General features: G+C 43.0%; 1 protein-coding gene across 12 annotated transcripts in view; it reads right to left on the bottom strand.

Annotated features, from left to right (window-relative positions):
* The window catches only part of VWA3B (von Willebrand factor A domain containing 3B), a 169,877-nt gene extending 166,789 nt beyond the window's left edge, over positions 1-3,088 (bottom strand). For all 12 annotated transcript variants that reach the window (XM_086328085.1, XM_086328083.1, XM_086328081.1 and 9 more), the window contains exon 1: positions 2,919-3,088. The gene's annotated coding sequence lies outside the window, so the exon portion shown is untranslated. The remainder of the gene's footprint in view (positions 1-2,918) is intronic.
* Positions 3,089-20,407: the final 17,319 nt, after the last annotated feature.

Consider the following 20,407-nt stretch of genomic DNA (forward strand, 5'->3'; position numbering starts at 1 on the left):
CCTCCTTTTGGAAGTCCCAAAGTTCCCAGAGCTATGAAGTTTGGAATCCTCCTCCTCCTTTAGAATCACAGAATATGAAGACAGCAAGATGGGCAGGCTACTATGCTTCTGCTTTCTTTTTGAGATCTGTCCAACAAAGACTGCCAGCTGAAGGACTTTTAAATTTGGTCAATGGTTCCTATAGAAACTAGAAAAAGGAAGCTCAGAATATTTTTCACTATTTCATCATTTCCAGTTACTCTCTTTCCTGAACACACTCATCTACCTCCTGTAATCTTCTTCCTAAAGGGAGCTACATGCCTGAGGTTAAAAAAGGAGCACAGCTACACAAACTGCTCACTAAGGCTACTAAACTGGATTTTGGAAGCTTAAAGAAGATTTTAGAAGAGCCATAGCTTTTGCTTTTAAGCCAAACGGACATATTCTCAATTCCAAACAAAAGGCAACTGAATCCTTCAGCTAAGGTGTATGGCCCAGTCCCTTTTGCATTTGAAAGATTTTTATTTATCTTAAAAATATTAATTATTTATTTGACTGCACTGGGTCTTAGTTGCCACCCGCCTAGTTGCAGCATATGGGATCTAGCTCCCTGACCAAGGATAGAATCCAGGCCCCTGCAATGGGAGCACAGAGTCCCAGCCACTGGACTACCAGGGAAGTCCCTCAAATGATCTTTTTAAATAATTTTTTTAAGTCTAGTAGGCTCTGTCAGATCAGAGAACCTATAGGAGTCCTCCTAATTCACATCTTGACTTTTCTGGCTTTTTAGCATGAGAATACCCGTATTGAGCTGAATCTATCCAGAGACAACAAGGAAGGAAGGAGAGAAAGGGCACCTCCAACAGAAGAGATCATTCTTCTCAAATGGGGTAAGAGGTACCCTGGAGAAGCCAGAAAGTTTCCAGAGCAAAGTTGCCAAGTGAACTGACAGAGCAATCCTTCCACACAGCCCACCTGTATTCCTACCTCTAAGCCGGTCTCAGGTCATTCTCCTGCGTGGAATCTCAGCCTTGAAGGCCCATTTCCAATCCCATCTCCTCCATTAAGCCTCTCCAGAGGCCTCATCAAACTCCTGCACCCTCCCCCTGCGAAAGCCCCAGTTTTTGCTTGGCTATTCCACCCATATGGCCTTAGCCACTTCAAGTCTGTTCTCCCTAGATTGAAAATAGATTCGATTACTACAGGGATAAACCACATGAATGTCCTCAGCACAGTGCCTTATATACAGCAGGTACTTTGTACAAGTATTGAGTTGAATTAAATTGATCACTCAGAATTACTGAGAATCCTGATTGTTCCAAAAAAGGCAAAGATTCACAGTGCGGGAAATAGCTGTCTCTTTAAACAGACATTTTCCAGCTCTGACTATGTTATTATGATTAGTATTATAACTGAGTTTCTTTATCTGAGGTTATTACAATATACAGGAATCCAGAAGTTAGAAATAACAAATTGCAGTTGAGCACTTCCCTAAGTTTTAAAAGCTATCCAAGAGCCAAAGTTTTGGGAAATAGAAAAAGGTTTTCCTACATAGAAAGAGGAAGTATAAATGGAAAAAAGAAAAAAAAAAAGAAGAAGAAGAAGTGAAAGTGTGAGCTGAAGGCAGCTGCAGGCAGGCAGAAGTTTGGGGAAAATATAGAAAGTTGTCTAAACTGGCACAATCCAAAGTCCCCAAGCAAGGTAACTAGGGGCTCCGGGTACGGCCACCCTGGAGCTGCTGGCTCTTTGGGTACCAGGCAGCAAGAGATGTCCCTTGGCCGCCCTGAGCTGAGTCCTACAGAAGGCCTCATGCCTTAAGATAGCAGTCCTGTATGGTTAGAGGTTGAGTGGCAATGTTATTCCATTGTGTCTGACTGTGCAACCCCACGGACAGTGTAGCTTGCCAGGCTCCTTTGTCCATGGGATTCTCCAGGCAAGAATACTGGAGTGGGTAGCCATTTCCTTCTCCAGGGGATCTTCCCGACCCAGGTATGGAACCCATATCTCCTACTTTGGCAGGCAGATTCTTTACTAGCTGAGTCACCTGGGAAGCCCTGGTCCCACCGTGGCGCCCACCAGTGGCTGAGCTGGGGGTATAGTGGGTGCCTGCCTCGCTTCCACTGCTCTTCTAGCAGAAAGGTGCACTCCAGAAAGCAGCCGGTCCAAACCAATATCAGGCCGCTCCTGCAATTTCGCCCTCCAGCCCTTGGCTGAGGGAGGTTTGCAGGCGGCAGAGACCATGGTGGCCACGTGGACACGGTGGACGTGCCCCATCAACCGGGATCACAGTCTAAGTTGGCCAGCGCCATGGGCCCAGCCGGCCGCCGACCCCACCAGCCAGCCCATGACTAACGAAGTGGCCCTGGAGCTACCCACTGCACCAAAACGGGGCTCCCTGTCCGCTTGTGCAGTGCGGGCGGCGGGAATAGGCCGGTCCGGTGGGATATGCGGGGCTGAGCCCAGACAGCTGTCGGAGAGCCCGGCCTGCCTCAACGGAGCGCTCGGGCCCGCGCCAGGGAGGGAAGGGCCCTTCACATCTCGGGCTGGGGCTGAGGGGGCCACCACCACCACAATGCATGACTTAATTATAATTTAATTCAGTCTAAATATTTGGCACGCTTCTACCTGCTTCACCTTATCAGTGTCGGCCTAGAGTACAGACAAAATTTTTCTAAGCTGGGTCTCCACCACAGAGGCGAGCTTTCCCCCCGGAATGAGGGGAGGTGCAAAGCGCTCTAAGGTAGGAGGGGTCGGGACGCGTTTCTGGCTGACCCTGGTATGAATTAGTTAAGTGACTCAGGGTAAGTTGCCGAGCTTTCCCCTAAGCGGGGGCCAGTCCAGCTCGTAAACTGTGGGATTCCAAGGCTTCCATCAGCAGCTTGCTGGCAACCTGGGCGCCTCAGGGGTTCTGACGTGAGGGGACAGCAGTCCGCACTTACGAGGCAACCTGTCAGGTGAAAGACCAGGCGGTTCCTGTCAGCAGCCACCTTCCCCTGCTTGGGGGGCCTTTCGGCCCGTGAGGACAGGCGAGGTATGCATCTCGGTTGATAAAGAGCGACTCCAGCGGGCGAAGTGTCCGAGCTTGGTGCGAAAGGATTCCAGCCGTTCTGTTTCTCTGTGACCCGCGGGCGACCTGTGGGGCACAGCGTCGCGGCGGTCGCTCGGACACCTCCAATCACGGCGCGGCTCCCCGGTCCGGCCCCGCCCACGGAGCACGTGCCCCCGCGAGGCGGAGCCAGGGGCGGAGGGGCGGGGCTCCGAGGAGGCGCTGGGACTCGGTGCTTGGGCGCGGCTGGGTGTGCGGGTCCAGCTGAGACAGATGACCGGAAGAACTGTGAACTGTAGTCTTGCAAGTTTGTAATTTTGGAGAGGGGCGGGGGTGGGGCTGCAGTTACCAAAATTCCTCCTTTCTATTGGATGTGAGTATTCCTATAGGTATTACTTTGTCCATTTGGCTTTATTTTTAACCCTTATTTTCATTTGTAACAATGAGTAAGCAAAGAGCGCAAGACGTGATTTTTTTTTCAGTCACTCGGAAATAAAATTGTTTATGAAAAGCATCTTTAAATCCTTAGTAAGATCCCACAGGCAAGTATTGTTTTACTGTGTTGAGATATTAAAATGTGTCTTAGATTTTAAAATTCAAGAAGTGACCAGATTATTTTTGGCTGTTTTTTGTTGTTGTTGTTGTTGTTAAGTTTTTGGCTCAGAGACATAATAAAACATAGTTAATATTAGAACTGAATATTTCTGTCCCCAACAGAAAAGTCTACCTCATCTACAGGGGTTTATTTTTCCTATATTCTTTGAATGCCTTTATAAAAAGTACTGAAAGGTTTGCTCTCATCATAAATCATTACACAAAATTATTAGATTGTATACTACTGTCCCAAATGACACCTGCCATTTGCACCCCCAAAAAACAAACAAAAACTCAGCAGTACTGAAGATTCTGTTCAGAAGGCAAGTAGCACAGTGGCCATGCCCATGTTTGCCTATGCCACATTAAACCCTGCTGCCCACACCCTGCCAGGCTTGTATTCCTAGGTCACTGTGGGTGAGACAGAGAGTACAGCATCCACTCTACCAAACCCACTGCCTCATGCTGTCACACCGGGCACCCCACCTTCATCCCATGTCCTCTCCCTTCCCTGTGACACTCGCCTCTTAACATGCAAGTCCCTGCAGGTGACTCTATGCTCTGTCAATTATGTGTATATGCCTGTAAGCATACATTCTGGGGAAACATTAATTATTAATTATTTAAAGTGTAGACAGAAAAGTGAGCAGAACTTGAAATCATTTTGAAATACTGCATTGCTGATAGGGACTTCAGCTCAGCCAGCTTTACGGGAATTCAACTTATTTTTGGTTGCTGAGTGGTGTGGAGTAAGAATATCTTTCGCAGAACTTCTCTGGTGCTCCGGAGAAGTTATTTGACCTTTGTACTATTTACTTTTCAAGTTGAATGGTTTTTCTTTTCTCTTAAACAAGCCTATCACTGGCACTACTAGGCTTAAGACTCTGCGCTTCCAATGGAGGGGGCACAGGTTCCATCCCTCAGGAAACTAGATCCCACGTATCAAAACTAAAGATCCTGCATGCCTCAACTAAGACCTGGTGCAGCCAAATAAATATTAAAACAAAACAAAACCTTTAGCACAGTTGCAATATGCCATTGGACTGAACCTTTACACTTTTGTTTTGAATTTTATACATATTTTGTATCTTACCTTCAACCTTAGTAATTGACATCTATCATTTCACTCCCATCCTTAAAGTAATATCTGTGTGTGTGTCTGTGTGTGCGTGTGTCTGTGTGCTCAGTTGTGTCCAATTCTTTGGAGTTCATGGGTTGTAGCTTGTGAAATTTCCAGGTGAAAATACAGGAGTGTGTTGCCATTTTCTACTCCAAGGGATCTTTGCCACCCAGCGATATAACCCTCCTCTTTTACATCTCCTGCGTTGGCAGGCGGATTCTTTACCACTGCGCCATCTGGGAAGTAAAGTTTAACCTGAGTTTACCATTCAGGAACCATATACTTTCAACCTCTTTGCCCACAACTCAAACTCTCCAGCAGAGAGACAAATGTGGTTCCTGCCTCTGACCACAGATGCCTCTACTCCAACACCCGCTTTACCTGAATTACCACCACTTGGGGGCCAGAGCCCCCAGAACCTACAGGGCCAGCTTAAGCCCCTATCTCTACTCGGCCCTCAGGACACTCCAGCCCCAATCATTTCTTTCCACCTGTCCAGATTTAGAGCACCAGTTGTCAGTACCACACTTGGCACCATGTCCAAGTGTGACAACCCTTTACGTTGTTATTTGACCTTTGTACTGTTTATTTTTCAAGTTGAATGTTTTTTCTTTTTTCTTAAACAAGACTATCACTGGCACTACTGGGCTTATGATCATGATTAGAATCTTGGTAGGTGAGGGGCAGGGAGGGTGATAAATGAAACAAGAGGAAGAAAAGCAATTTTCCTGAGCCCACCACAAAACCTGGAACCAGAGAAAAAGTGAAATGTTAATCCAAGGGAATTGTATATATATGTGAGGATGAGTCTGAGAGAGAATGATCACAGAAGCACTCCTGAAGAGGAAGGAGGCAATGGGGAGTGAAGCAACTGCATCAGGCAGCAGTTGCTCTTAAACCTTGGATGGTGCTGTTGGTCTAGGGAGTTTGGCTGCCATGGGCTGCTTGAGACATCAGGGCAGGCAAAGTCCAAAGAGACATTTGTACATAGCGTGATATTCTTCAGTTCACTGTTCTTTATGTGGGGAGTGAATGCAGGTCTGCAGCCCTCAGTCTAACATCTTTCATGAGGAACAGAGATTTTAAGCATAACTGTCAAAGCCCTTTGACAATTGCTAGGCTGAGAGCCAAAGAATTGATGCTTTTGAACTGTGGTGTTGGAGAAGACTCTTCAGAGTCCCTGAGACTGCAAGGAGATCAAACCAGTCAGTCCTAAAGGAAATCAACCCTGAATATTCATTGGAAGGACTGATGCTGAAGCTGAAGCTCCAATACTTCGGCCACCTGATATGAAGCACCAACTCATTGGAGAAGACCCTGATGCTGGGAAATATCAAAGGTGGGAGGAGAAGGGGACGACAGAGGATGAGATGGTTGGATGGCATCACTGACTCAGTGGACATGAGTCTGAGCAAACTCTGGGAGATAGTGTAGAACAGGGAAGCCTGGCGTACTGGAGTCCATGGGGTCACAAAAAGTCAGACACAACTTAGCAATTGAACAACAATGTTCAGTGTTAATCAACATTTAAAAATAATAGCTAGAATTTCTTGAAATCCAAGCAATGCTCTAAGCACTATTAATATGTCACTTCATTCAGTACTTACAAAGGCTCCAGGAGGAAGATACCATGATTATCCCCATTTGACAGACAAGTAAACTGAGACATAAGCCCAAGCAGCTTCTCCAAATTCCTCAGCAAGTAAATAGTGGCCCAAGAATTTGAACCCAGGCAATCTGCTTCAACGCCCCACCCTCTTAATTATGTGGTGTGATTATCAGTTATTGGCTTTAGTTTTCTCCATAAGAAATGTTCTTTCGTCTTGGTTGTACAGTGTTCATTTAGAACTGGATATTAGTGCCACAGTGAAAACCTCACTGGACTTGAATGGGCTTTTAACAGAACACATTTCAGTTTTAAATGGAATAAAACACATCCATTTTCTAATCACCCCTCCTTCCCACACTTCCTATTAATCAACCCCTTTGCAATGCAGTGTTGCTTTTCAATAAACTAGATGCCTTTAAGTCTACAGTCATATCCCAATTGCTGAATTAAGACTTAGATAAATATTTTATCTAAACAAGAAGTCCCAAACACCTGAACATTTTAAATCACTCTTCAAAATAGATACTTATACCAAAAACTGGCAAAACCAACACTCCTGGAATGAGACTTTGATCATATGCAAAAATCTTCAGGAATGGGTCTGAATATTGCCTTGGCTGGGACATGCTCTTCTCGTGGTTCCTAAGGATCAGAGTAGACACAGTGAACAATGGCAACAGGAAATAAGACATTTCCTCATTTTAGGGAGTGGCTTAGTAGTAAAGAATCTGCCTGCCAAGCAGGGGAGGTGGGTTTGATCCTTGGGTCAGGAAGATGCTCTGGAGAAGGAAATGGCAACCTACTCCAGTATTCTTGCCCAGGAAATCCCACAAACAGAGGAACCTGGCAGGCTACAGTCCATGGGGTTACAAAAGAGCTGGACACGATTTAGCAACTAAACACTGCATGAACCCAAGGCAGGGTGAACTACAGGGCACAGGACTCGGGCACAGGTCTAGGGTCTCTCCTTCAAAGCTCAGGTCTCTCCTCCAGATCCTTGCCAAGCCTGGAGGGGCAAACGTGTGACACCGCTAATGTGGGAGGAAGAGAGAAGAGTGTTTGCCCACCAGAAGATGTAAGTTCTGGTTTGGCTGCCCTCTTGTCCCTTTTGTGAAACAGCTAAGTGCCAGAGGGAGAAACACACCTGATGGACATAAACTTAGCCCCATCAGCATCCTGAAGTCTGATCCGATTAGGCCAGTACTCACACTTCCCGAGGAGTGAAGGGAAGAGACGAAAGAGAGGAAGAGGATAACATTAGGCCACTTGGAGCATTCTCACTGATGAATCTAATTGTAAAATTCCCAGGTAAAATAGCAGCAAATGAATTTAATAGAATGTTTTTAAATCATTTTTTAATTGTAAATATATATACCTTTCTACCTAGCCATTCCACTTTTTGATGTCCTTGAGAATATATAAAAGTGTTTTTATCATAGCAAAATAATAGAAATCTAAGTGTCCATGAGTGAAGGAGTAGTAGAAATTATGATGGGCTTCCCAGGTGATGCTAGTGGTAAAGAACCTGTCTGCCAATGCAGAAGATGCAGGAGACACAGATTCGATCCCTGGGTTGGGACGATCCCCTGAGCAGGAAATGGCAACCCACTTCAGTATTCTTCCCTGGAGAATTCCATGGAGAGAGGAGCCTGGCAGGCTATAGTCCATGGGGTTGCAAAGAATTAGACACGATTGAAGCGACTTAGCACGTACACTCACTCCAGTACTCTTGCCTGGAAAATCCCATGGACGAAGGAGCCTGGTAGGCTGCAGTCCATGGGGTCGCAAAGAGTCGGACAAGACTCAGCAACTTCACTTTCACTTTTCACTTTCATGCGTTGGAGAAGGAAATGGCAACCCACTCCAGTGTTCTTGCCTGGAGAATCCCAGGGACGGGGGAGCCTGGTGGGCTGCCGTCTCTGGGGTCGCACAGAGTCGGACACGACTGAAGCGACTTAGCAGCAGCAGCAGCAGCACACACACAATGCAGAAATTATGGTATATTCTCATGGTAATATGATAGCATTACAAAGTTTATTTGTAATAATGCAGAACAATTTCCAAGGTATGTTACTGATTTATCTTTTAAACAAGTTGCAAAACAAATGCAAACATTTTATGTACATGCACACACACAATTATACTGATGTAGTCGTGTTTGCATCCACTCACAGCCCACTGGCCAGAGCAAGTCACATGGCCCCACCTCATCGGTAGGAGATGAGGAACTATGGGGACCTCAGGCTAACCAGTGGGCAGTAGGAATTTCTCTCTGCCATATAAACCAAGGCTTGGGCTTTTGGAGAATAAAGAGTTGCAGGCTGTGGTTTGGGCTTCCCAAGTGGTGCTAGTGGTAAACAACCCACCTACCAACGCAAGTACAAAAAAGAAGTTTTGAAGGTACAGGAATCAGAGGTAATGGGTCAAGGGGCCCATGCACTGATTAAACACACCCACTAGCTGTGTGACCTTAGTCAGGTTAATTATACTCTTTGATCATTTTTCTCAGGGGTCATAAAACATTCATGCCTTCATACCCCCTGGAATGTTTTAATGTGCAAATGTGAAAGAAAACAAACTACCCTTCTCAAATACCATACATCAAATAACATTGTGTATCTGAACTTGAATTCCTAGGGCAGGAGTCAGATGAACATGTGTGCGCGTGAATGGGCCTTTAATGGCAGCTCATTCAAGAGAACTCATTCAAGAAACTCATTTCAAGAAAGGGAGTTTCACAGGGAGGAGAAGGAGGCAGGAGCCTTCTTTCTGGGCCCAGACCAATGAGTGTGGCTGCAGAGGAGGAGAGAGAAAACTGTGAATAATGCATAAGCTTGTATTTGATACAGAGAGCTCTGAATGACTGACCCAGAGCGCAAAGCACGGGGAAATACACATGGAAGGAAATTAGCACCTGGAGGAAAGGGGATGAAGAGAGGTGATAAAGAAATTCGGGGAACTCTCCTGGTGCTCCAGTGGTTAAGACTCAAAGCTCCCAAAGCAAGGGGTCCAGGTTCAATCCCTGGTCAAGGAACTAGATCCCATATGCCACAGCCAAAGATCCTACATGCCACAATGAAGATGGAAAATCCCAAGTCCCGCAACCAAGAACTGCCATAGCCAAGTAAATAAATATTTAAATAAGAAAGAAATTTGGGGAAGGGTCTGGTCAGTCTGGGTTTCCTGTGGGTGTCTGTCAAGCTGATCCAACATAGACACAGAAGGATCCTGGCTTTGAACCAGAGGATGGAATGCAAATAGACTAAAGGAAGCCCCCAGCCTGACAAATAGGGTGAAGATAGCCAAATGGATGAATGCCGGCAGTGGGGGCCCAATGGAGCCAACTCTGCAGGGGCTGCACCGGACACCAGACTCCCCGAGAAGCTCAGAATCCCTCTCACTGTGGCCAGGTCTCCCTTGGATGTAGCCAAGATGTTGGTTCAGTGGGCAAAAGGGGAAGTGAGCAGCCATGCTTGAGGCCCATTCGTTGAAGAAATCTGGGATTCTCCAGGCAAGAATACTGGAGTGGGTTGGCACGCTCTCCTCCAGCGGATCTTCCCGACCCGGGGGTCTAACTCATGTCTGTTATATCTACCTGCATTGGCAGGCAGGTTCTTTACCACTAGCACCACCTGGGAAGCTTTGAACTCTTAAATCAACAGAAATTATGAGAGGCCGGTAGTCAGACAAGGCTCTCTTGGGACTCGTGCAACAGGAAGGAGAGAAAACAAATAACATGTGTCCTTACTAGCTCCTCCAGGGGTGGGGTGGGGGGGTAGTGAGCTGGCTCCTTAAATGCTCTGAGCGTGGAAGGGTGGGAGCGAATCTGTGGATCCTACTGGAGGGGTGGCTTATGTGGTCTGTGTGCCCCCTTGGTGGTTCTGTGTGCAGGGATCCTGGGCAGGGGGATTCTGCTTTTGCTCCCAGCTCCTCAGAAGCTGCAGTTAGTTTGTTGACTTTTTGTATCTTGTACATAATTTGCACCAACTGCTCATGCCTGCAGTTGTTTTAAGTCCCTTATAGTTTGAATCTACTGCTGGAAGAGATATTTGTCCAGGTGCAAGCACTGCAGCAAAGGGTTCCAGGTCCCAGCCCATCTCAAAAAAAAAGTTCTAATTTCTGTGAAATTTTGGATGAATGCTTTGGAAGTCCTAGATAAAGGTGAGTCACTAAATAACATTGCTATGGAATTAGAAATGGGTTAAACCCACCCTGGGGGCACATAACGAGGGGAAGGGACAACAGTTATGCAAATCTAGAAGTATTCAGCTTGTTGATCTTTAAGCTCTATTTTCACATTACAGAGAGTGAAACTAAATTGTTGTTGTCCGTGACATTTTATGAGTGTGATTTTTGAAAAAAATAAAAAGGAGAGAAGCAGCTCTCAGCAGTGGAGAAATAGTCAAAGGAAATAGCCTTGACCTAAAAGAAGATAAAATCATGACTCTCATTCAGGTATAAAAATGAACACATATTAAGATTCTATTAATGCGTCAAAGGGAAGAACCAGGCAGATTAGTGCTTCATAGTAAAGTTTTTAAAAATTATATGGAGTAATTTTGAATTGACTATGCAAATAGACACAGACTGGCGTTTCCACAGGGAAGAGGAAGCTGACTTTACCAAATAGAACAGAATTTGCATGTCTGTCAGTTACACTACCTATCTGATCATTTTCCATTGAGGTACAAAATTTTTTTTCTACAACACTATACCAAAAGATTGATGTTCTATCTTTACATGAGCCAAATTAAAAATGAGGTATCTCAGGGGACTTCCCCAATGCAGGTGGCATGGGTTTGATCCCTGGTCGGAGAACTAAGATGCCACATGCTGCACAATTCGGCCAAACAAACAAATGAGGTACCTAAGATTTGTGTATCATCGTTTTATAGTTCCAAGATTTTTCAATGAACTGGTTAATAATTAGCCCCAATCTCTTGAAAAGGAGAGTCTCAGGTATAGTAGATTTTCTTTCACTAGATGAAAGGACTTAAAGAAAAGCTTCAATATTTCCTAGTTTAAAAAAATGCAGAAATTATCTTTTCCAAATGTTGCAACCTAACAAATGAACTTTATAGTAAGCACTGGGAGAAACTGGGTGAAAGGTACTAAGGTCTCCTCTGTACTTTTTTGGAACTTTCTGTGAATCTATAATTATTTCCCAAAAAAAAAGTTAAAAAGCAAAAGACCATTCAAGTACGGGCTTCCCAGGTGGCACAATAGTAAAGAATCTGACTGCCAGTGCAGGAGATGCAAGAGACGCTTGTTCTATCCTTGGGTTGAGGAAATCCCCTGGAGTAGGAAATGGCAACCCACTCCAGTACTCTTGCCTGGAGAATTCCATGGACAGAGGAGCCTAGCAGGCTACAGTCCATGGGGTTGCAAATAGTTGAACGTGATTAAGCAACTCAATGTGCACACACACACAGACACGTTCAAGTACAGCACCAAAAAAGACCCCTCTCCCCTAAAGATTGCAGCTTCTCTTTCTGGTAGAATGATGGAAAACTCTTTTGGCCACAGAGAGCAAGGAACAAGGGCGGCCTGCTCTGTGTATTCAAGATGAGGAATTACGTGAACCGCATTTCTCTGCCCAAAGAACGCTTGGTTATTACAAAGTCAAAGAAGCCTGAGCAGGGTGAAGTGTGGAGAACTTAAACCTGGCAGTAGCAGATCTTATTAGGAGACAGAATTCATTCATTTTCTTAGGTTTAAGGACTTCTGGTTCTTACACTGTCAGATGTCAAAAAGAATAGTGAGAACAGCACCAATGTCAATGTCAATTTCCTGGCTTTGATACAGTTATGCAAGATATCCACACTGGAAGGCAAGGGAAAGGCTACAGGGAATTCTCAGCACTACTTTTACAACTTCCTGTGAGTCTATATAATTATTTAAAAAGAAAAGTTAAAGAATGGTGGCATGTATTTCAAAATTGATGGAGCTGACTGTATGAACTTGCACTGACAGAGGCAGGACTGTAATTTCCCTGTTGTGTTGGATCTATTGTAAGTCAGATCACATTTGGGGTAACCATGGGCCAAGTTCAGGTTAGAAGTGTCATTCTGGGATTCCTAGAGCTTTCTCTATCAGTATCTTAAGGTTCATCATTAAAAAGTTAAGAAGTGGAGATGTTTTTTTTTAATATCTTCAGAGAAAGACAGACCGAAGAAAGAACTTCCTTCTGCTCAGAATGGTCAAACATCTAGTTGCTAGAGAAGAAGAAGAAAAAAAGGCTCTGATTGTTTCTCTTCTCTCTCTGTAAATATTTTCAAAGATTTGCAAGGGATTTCTTTTCACATGCTCAAAGGTAAACCTAGATGTGGGCCCAACTGTGCCTATTTCCCTTGAGAAAAGCTTGGCATTGGGTGCCCAGTGCCTTTGTCTTTGACACTGTTGTTATCACTGGGCACTCAGCGTTCCTGGTCTTCGTGGATGTTTTTTATGGTCAGGGAAGGGCTTTGTCAGTACAAGGGTGGGCAGTCTCTGGACATTCTTTTTAACTTGCAATGTTAACCTTTGGCTGAGTAACCAGTGGAACTTCCGTGACACCCTCTTCTATCTGTCCTCCTCCTTTCCTTGTCTGTCCTTTGTCCTGGAAGCATCCCATTTTTGTTCCCAGTGTGGAAACTCATAGTAAGGGATGGGGAAGGTTTCTTTGCAGACTGAACTAACTGAAAAGGGTCTGTTGTCTGACTTAGAAAAGTAAACAAGACCACCATTGTCTACTAACCATCATCTTTTAAAACAAGAGCTTTCCTGAGGAACAGGGTATTGTTTTGAGAAAGTAGCTTTTTGTAAAATGTGAAATGGCATTGTCTTATAGTCACTTGTGAGGAGTGTTTTGTGTAATGTTTTCAGCTGGTGTGGGTGCCCTTGCTGTTGTCATTGGTTAGTTGCTAACTCGTGTCTGACTCTCTGTGACCCCATGGACTATAGCCCACCAGGCTCCTCTGTCCATGGAATTTTCCAGGCAAGAATACTGGAGTGGGTTGCTATTTCCTACTCCAGGGGATCTTCCCAATCCAGGGGTTGAACCAGTGTCTCTTGCATTGGAAAGTGGAAGAGATCAAACCGAGGCCCCCTCCATTGGGAGCGCGAAATCTTAGCCACTCCACCACCAGGAAGTACCACAGTTCTTCTTCATTTTTTTTTGGAGAAAATAGAAAGCCAGCAGAGGGGAAGAACACAATAAGCTTATGTCTCAAGACCTGTGTCCCCATTCCATGAGGAATCTGGGGTATTATATAAGATGAGGGCTCCCAGTCAGGAGTAGGTGAAGAGGAGTGTAAGGATCTTGTATTCTTTCTGTTGCATTGTTTCAAAAACAGTCATAGGCTGGGATCAGGTAGCCCAGGAATTGGGTCTGGTAGCCCTACAGCCCAGGACTTGGGTCCATTGTCTTTTGTGTATTGTACTGTGGCCTTCTTTCAGCTAATGTTTGGAAATGCCCTGGAGGGTTGAAAACGTGCTGAACCATTTTGACTTCTTCGGTGAAGTCAGATTCAACACCTAAGGATTTTCCTGTACCTCCCAGCCTTATGCTTCTGTGGTTGGGGGAAGGTTAGCCTGCTAGTGCCAGAGGGTCTCCCGTGGAGGCGTGGGTCAGCAGTGGCCAACCCTAGGGATGAGGGCACTGCCAGCAGCAGTCCTGGAAGGTGCCCCCTGATGTAAACCCCCACAATTCTTTTTATGCAAGAAAATAAACAAATCTTTGGTGTGTCTTTAACAAGATTTGTAGTCACAGATGAAAGAATGCCTTCCAGTTTTCCAAAAAGCAACCTATATGAGACATCAGAAAACTAATCTTTAGTGATGTTTCATTTCACTTAGATGAATCTTTTTTGAGGTTTAATTTCACTTCAAATTGCATTTTTGTTGCCAATTTGGACCTTTAATAGTTAAATTCATGCAGCCAGTCACTGTGCTGTAGGCAGATAACTAATCAAGACAAGCACAGTTTTCCCTTAGGGAACTTGCGCCTAAATTTCCAAGTGTTCAATAAAGACTAAATATATATCAAGTGAAGGTTTATAATGGTGCAAAATTATAATCAACTTGATTTTCAAACAAGAGGTCTTGGTAAATAAATCATAGTATACACAAACAAACCATTGAAAACAGTATGTAGAAGGCATATTTAATAACTTGGAAAGGTTAAAACACGATTGTAAGTGAAAACAAAAAGATGTCAATGTAAAATATTATGTACATCACCTGAAAGTACAAGGAAGTATAAATCATTGTGGATCAGCAGAGGTTATCTCCAAACGGTATGGTGAGGGGCAATTTTCATTTTTTTTTCCTTTTTATAGTTTCTAGATTTTCTATAATAAATCTGTATTACTTTAGAATTTGAAAAAACTAATGACCATTTCCCCCTTAATTGAAAGGAAATATGTTCCTGATGTTATCTACAATATGAAAATATGATGCTAGTAAATTATTTTCTTTAAAAATATATATTTGGGGACTTCCCCACTGGTGGTCCAGTGGTTAAGACTTCACCTTCCAATGCAGGGGGTACAGATTCAATCCCTGGTTGGGGGGCTAAGATCCCACGTGCCTCAAGGCCAAAAAAACAAAACAAAAAACAGAAGCAATCATGTATCAAATTCAATAGGACTTTAAAAAATCTTTAAAATAATAATATATATGATGGCTTATCTGTGCACAAATTATCTCTGGAAGGAGACCAAGACTGCAATATTGGTTGCCTCCAGGAAGAGGAAATGAGAGGTTAGGGACACCAGTGGAAAGAAGATATTTCACTAAATATTGTTTTATGTATTCTGAATGTTATAGTGTATAAATACATAATTTATTCAGAAATGAAAGTTTGAAATTTAAGAATTTAATCATATTAGCTTAAAGCAATCTTTAGAAACCTTAATCAAGTCCTTACATTAATGTCATTGGCAATGCCCGGGATCACAACCAATATACCAAGGACTTTTCCCGACTCACTTACTACAGAGTAACTCATAAGAGCATTGTGCATTCCTAAAACACAGTCATGGCTACTCTTCCCAGGAACCTGATTGCTGTGGGTAGAATATTAAACCTAATATGATTTAATGTGGTCTGAGGGCTACAGCTGCCAAAGCAACCTTCAGTTAATTCTGCTTACTGCACACTTGGTGATTCACTGGATAGAGAGAAAGGGTGAAGGAAAGTCATGGATTTAATTAACTGGGTAAAATACGTTGACCTCAATGATCAAAATGGAGAGTAGCCCTTAGTAGCATCATTACTTTGATGGCCATACCAGATCTTCCTGTATGTGATGTTTCTCCATCAGTCCTGGGATGCCCTGAGCCCCCTTTCATGGACCGCTCTTTGGGACACATGTCACTGCAGGGTTGGCTTCTGTTCTGTACTGTTTGCCTAAAGCTCCATTCAGCTGCCCCTCCCATGAAGCTCCTTCTCATTGCTCTGCTCCTGGGCCTTTCAGGCCACTTGACACTCATGTTGCACCCTGCAGTCTCAAATGAAGTGATTGCTAGTGTCCTCTCCCCAGCCACCTCATCTTTCCCTTTTGAACACAGCCCTTAGCCATGTCTAAACATGAAAGAAACCAGTTAGTTTTTTAAATGCATCAGAGAATAGCCAATAACAATGTTTCTCAAACTGGACTCTCAACCCTATATTCCTGAAATTTGTTTTTGGATGTCTGTAAATGTTCTGTGGACATGTATTAATGTTGTTTTCATTTCCATTATTCATCTTTAAAAATACATAGCTATTTCTTGATGAATTCGTATATCTTTGAATGATGTCCTGTCAATCAGTGGGATTTGAAGTGACCATGTTTACCTGTGCTTATTGATGTGTTGCTGTAGCAATAAATGCCTCAAATAAGAAGACAAGAACTGGGAGAATAGCTTAATTATGAAATGATGCATTCTGCCCAGTAAAGGCCAAATGATTGTCAAAGTTACCTCTATGCAAATAACTTTCACTGTGGTTTGATAGAGACCAGTGATGGGGAAAGAGAGCCTTCGTGTTGAATCCAGTAGTGAACACTGTACAGGGAACAGGCAAGCCGTAACCTCACACACAAGAGCACCATATCCTAAGAGATATCAACTTGAATTATACTGGGTTTGGTCCCTTTTTCATGTTTATTTTATAAATTTCTTTTGGTTTCACAATTGTATGTGTGCCATAAGCCCAAGGATTGTTGTTGTTGTTGTTTAGTCTCTAAGTTATGTCTGACTCTTTGCGACCCCTTGGACTATAGCCCGCCAGGCTCCTCTGTCCATGGGATTTCCCAGGCAAGAATACTGGGGTAGATTAATTTGTATTGTAAGGCAATAGTGGCTGTTTTCTTTTCTTTCAAGTGAGTCCACATGTTCCTCAAGAAACTCTGGCTGTTGAGAGTCTGTCTTTGGAATGTCCCAGAGGCTAAGACTTTGCATTTCCAATGTAGGGGGCCCGATTTCGATCCCTGATCAGGGAATTAGATCCCACATGCTGCAACTAGACCGAGTACTGCCAGATAAATAAATACACAAATATTTAAGAGTCTGTCTTTGACAGAAAACAAACTTATGGTTACCAAAGGGGGAAGTTGGGGAAATGGGATGAAGGATAAATTAGGAGTTTGGTATTAACAGATACACACTAATATTAATACGTATAAAACAGGGAAACAACAAGGACCTGCTTGAAACCGATTGATGTCGTTTCAAGGGGGCGTCTGAAGGGCTCTGGTACCATAGTCCTTTATGTCTCGTCGCAGAGAAGAATTCCAGGAGAGCAAGGTGATAGATAAGCAGTGATTGCTTAGAATATAATGCTTGTGAGGCTTATAAGTGGGCGAGAAATGCTGTGCCCCAAGAACTTACTGGACTACAGTTTCATAATCAAAGGAAAAAGTGTGGAGGGGGAGAAGAACTTCATTGTCTTTCTTGACTAGACATCATGTTTTTATCATCAATTCTTCCTCCAGGTTGAGCAGGGGAGTTTTCTTATCCCCACGTGGTCAAGCTAGGTCTACAAACTATGGTTTTTCCTGTGTGCAGAGAGAATGTCCTAGGGATCATTAACTTACTGAGCTCACTGGCCGTTATGTGGGTCTTGGGCCACCATGGTTTTATTGTTTGGGGGCATGTCCCATGCTTCTATTGCACGATTTTGTTGCTAAGCAAGCCGCTTGGTTTTGTGATTAAGCAAACCTGCTTTCTTGAGTAATCATTAACTTACAAGAGTGTCCCATATTTTTCTAGTTATCAACTAATAAGTCATTTATTTTGTCCCTTCGTTTTGTCCCTATCACACTATATATAGCACAGGGTGCTATATTCAATATCTTGTAATAACCTACAAAGAAAAAGAAGCTGGAAAAGAATAGATATAAATATATAACATTATATAACCGAATATGGAACTGAATCACTTTGCTATGCACCTGAAACTAACACAACATTGTAGTTCAGCTATACTTTAGGTTTTTTTAGAGTCTGTCTCCAGACTTGTCTACCATATGCACTGATGTTCTAAAAGTTAGTGACCGTATTTGGTTGGTTTGCTTTCTATATCACCTACTATGGTAGCTAGCAATGTCTATAATCATTATGGACATTATGACAGACAGTAAGTGTTATGTTAGTATTGCCCTTTTACAGTATTTCAGACACCGTGGCAAGTTTCACGTTGGTGTTTTTCAGTGAACCTATCTTCAAGTCCCACATCATCAAAACTATTCCAGAGCATCATTATCCTTTATAAAATCTCTTGTCTTGGTTGGAAAAATCTTAACTGGTATCTTGGCCCTTGGGGATAATTATTCCAATAAATACTCTCTGAGAGAAAATTTTATGGTGCATGCTTTTTATAAATATATGTGTAGGCAGATGGGTCCCTCATTCCCTATTCTCAGCACACACATTATCTCACTAAGGGCCTCGAGACATCCATTGTCTGATGCCTACCAGCATGTGGTACCAAGCCTGGTGGACCCACCAGACGAAACCAAAGAAAATCAAATAATGAGTGAAGGAGGAGGAATAGCCCAAGAAACCCCCCAAGCAGATCTACCTACCAGTTCAAGTTCCTTTAGTAGGTTAATTATATTTCCTCACTTTTGCAGCTAAAGAAAGAATTCTCAATTTTGACAAGAATTTGATGAATTTACTCGTATATGGTAGTTCAGAATATGTCTTCTTAAATGTTCTACTGCTCAAAGTAGGTATGGCCAAAATGGCATTCCTTTGTACTCATCAATTTTCAGCTCCTCATTAATTTTGTCATCATTATTCTTGATGATATGATCTTCACTATTACATGGATATGAACCACTTGCTCATGTGTTCTAAGCTCAAAACAGAACAGAACAACCTACTTCTTTACTCTTTTTCTCAAGACAAGAAGGAGTTGGCAGTTTCAGTCTCCTGAAACTGAGATCCAGTACTGTTCAGAGTAAACCCAAGGAAAGGGGAAGTGAAATGAACGCTCTTCATGGCCAAAAGAACTTACTAACATTTGCTCTCATCACTAAAATCTTAGTGAACATAAGTGAGTTCCCAAAATTTCCCTATTCAGGCGATCTGGCCCACTCCTCTATGCTTCTCTCTCTCCATCCAAAAAGCTGTCATACTCAAGAAAGCTACAGCCGTTATCATTTAGGTGCTGAAAATTAAAACTAGCTGTAAGCCATGTACAATCACCACAGTTGTGTGAAAATGCACTAAAATTAGATTAACCAGGACAAACCTTTAGAAATGACCACTTCTTCCAATCAAACTTGTGCTTCAGGGTAGTATGGATTATTAAGATAGTATGGATTATTAAGGTAGTATGGGTTATCAGCAATAGCTGAACAAGTTGAAGAGAAACAGTTAATTCTACAGAGGTCTTTTATGACATTTATGTATAATTTCCATAAAAGAGCAGTTCTCAAAATGTGAGCCATGAAACCCTAGGGGTTCCGGAGAACTTTAGTAACTCAGATGGTAAAGCATCTGCCTGCAACGCAGAAGCCCCGGGTTTGATCCTGGAGAATTCCATGGACAGAGGAGCCTGGCAGGCTACAGTCCATGGGGTCACAAATAGTCGGACACAACTAAATGACTAATATACACACAAATTTAAAGCTATTTTTATAGTAATATTAAGATTGTCTTCATCACTGTGTTGACATTATTATTGATGTCACAAAAGCAGCAGTAGCTAAAACTGTTAGCATGTTAGCAGGGAGCCATGCAGTGGCTCCACGTTGTACTGGAAGTCATTATATTCTTCTCCACTCTACACAAGCTCCAATACTTTGGCCACCTAATGTGAAGAGCTGACTCATTGGAAAAGACTCTAACGCTGGGAAAGATTGAAGGCAGGAGGAGAGGGGATGACAAAGGATGAGATGGGTGGATGGAATCACCGACTCAATGGACATGAGTTTGAGCAAACTCCGAGAGACATGAAGCCTGGCATGCTGCAGTCCATGGGGTTGCAAAGAGTCAGACACGACTTAGCAGCTGAACAACTACGTACAAGGGGGAAAAAAGACAATTTCACTTGTTTTGTCTTTTTTTGGCTGCACTTTGTACTATGTGAGATCTTAGTTCCTTCCCCAGGGACCAAAACTATGCCCCTTGCATTGGAATTTTGGAGTCTTAACCACTGAACTCCTAGGGAAGTCCCAAAGACAATTTCATTTAAGAATGCCCTTTATGGGCAATAAATTTATTCGCCTTTTTAAATTTCAACTTTTGAGTTATTTTCAAATTAAAATTATTTATTTTATTAAAACATGTATCATGACAAAATAGGAAGTACATCACTGTATACCAAAGTAACAATGCCTTTCCGCCCCCCAAAAAATTAATTGAGAGAGTGTGTTGTGAATTGAACTTTTTTCCATAGAACATAGCCACTTTTTTCCCAGAACACCACTTTTACCCGAAAGAACCACTGATAGACAAACTGTGATTATTCAAGATTGGGTATTTGGTTGATGTTTTCTTGGAAGTGAGTAAAATGAGCCTGTCACTTTAAGAATACTACTGACAGTACTTGTTACTCATGATAAAATTTATGATCTCAAATGAAAATC

This window comes from Bos grunniens, chromosome 11 (assembly GCF_055505025.1).
Source record: "Bos grunniens cultivar Pamir isolate PY7600 chromosome 11, Bosgru_T2T1.0, whole genome shotgun sequence".
NCBI classification, from domain to species: domain Eukaryota; kingdom Metazoa; phylum Chordata; class Mammalia; order Artiodactyla; family Bovidae; genus Bos; species Bos grunniens.